We start from the raw sequence: 1,520 nt of genomic DNA, 5'->3' as shown, positions 1-1,520 counted from the left end.
AATTATATTGAAAGTGAGAAGAATGAGAATACAGGAGCACAAAGTGATAAGAGATATGAGATGAAAATAGAAGGATGAGAGAGAGAGAGAGAGAGAGAGAGAGAGAGAGAGAGAGAGAGAGAGAGAGAGAGAGAGAGAGAGAGAGAGAGAGAGAGAGAGGGATGAGAGAGAGAGAGAGAGAGAGAGAGAGAGAGAGAGAGAGAGAGAGAGAGAAAGAGGAGCGAGCATGGGTATGAGTCAGAGATTACGGGAAAGTATGACTCACATATTTTCCTTTTGAACCGAAATGGAGTTAGTTTTTTTTTCTCTTTTCTCTTCTCTGTCCCTTCCTTCTTCCCCTTTCCATTCATTTTTTTATGAAAGAAGAAAAGAATGCGAATAGTGAAAGGACGAGGAAGTAGTAACAATAGAGAACAAAAATCGAACCTGTTGGGTTTATGCAGAATTATGAGCAACAAAGAAATTGAAGTAAAAAAGAAGAAACCATAGGAAGCGCACAAAAACTCATCACTATCATCATCAGTGATTATCGCCTATCACCATTCCCCATTCTTCATCATTCACCATCTCCATCATCATCTCTATCTCCATCTACATCACTATCACTGTCACCATCATCATCTGCCATCTCCATCACCATCACCATCAACATCGACACCACATACTCTACCACATCCACCATACTCATCATTTCCGTGCCGACGACCATTGCACTTGGTCATCCCCTCGCCAACAGGTGACTCAACAGAGAAATGAAATGGATTAAGTTGAGATAAGATGTAGCGTGACGAGTGGTTCTTCCCAAATTCACGCTCCGTCGTTTCAAAGAGCTGGAGGAGGGAGGCAGATGAGTGTATGGATTGAATGACATATGACCGTGGAGGCAGGAGTGGATGCAGAGGAGAGGAGAGGTAGGAGAGGGGACTTATGCAGATGCAGGTAGAAGATATAAGGTATGAGGGAGGGACGAGAGCAAGAGGGAGGGGGTAATAGGGGAGAGGGAGAGAGGGAGGAGGGTGACTGGAGGAGGGAGAGAGGAAGGAGGAGGAGGAGATAGGGAGAGTGGAGGATGGAGGCAGAGGAAAGAATAAAGGTAAAGGCGACGAGGGGAAAGGGAAGGAGGAGAGCAAGGGATATGGATAGGAAAGGGGGATTGAAGGAGAGTCACGGAAGGGAGAGAGGGGAAGGAGAGGCGTGCTAAAGATGTGCTAGAGATGTAGCGATCGGATCAGCAGCGCCGAGATGGGAATACCGAGTGCATTTTCATTTAAGAGAAAAGGGGAGAAGGGATGAGAGAGGGAGAAGGACGAGGGAGGGATATAGGGAAGAGAGGAGAAGGCGGGAAGAGAGGAGAAATGGACGAGGGAGAAGGGAAGAGGAAGAAGGACGAAGGATATAGCGGAAGAGAGAGGAGTAAGGGAGAGAGGGGGAATGGTGGGGAAAAGAGTTTGGTGGTGAAGGGCCTGCGTACGGGTCAGCGGAGGGGATTATGGTGAAGAATAGAGGTAGAGTGGATAACA

The sequence above is a fragment of the Penaeus vannamei genome, chromosome 24 (assembly GCF_042767895.1).
Source record: "Penaeus vannamei isolate JL-2024 chromosome 24, ASM4276789v1, whole genome shotgun sequence".
Lineage (NCBI taxonomy): Eukaryota > Metazoa > Arthropoda > Malacostraca > Decapoda > Penaeidae > Penaeus > Penaeus vannamei.
This window is presented reverse-complemented; position numbering follows the sequence as displayed.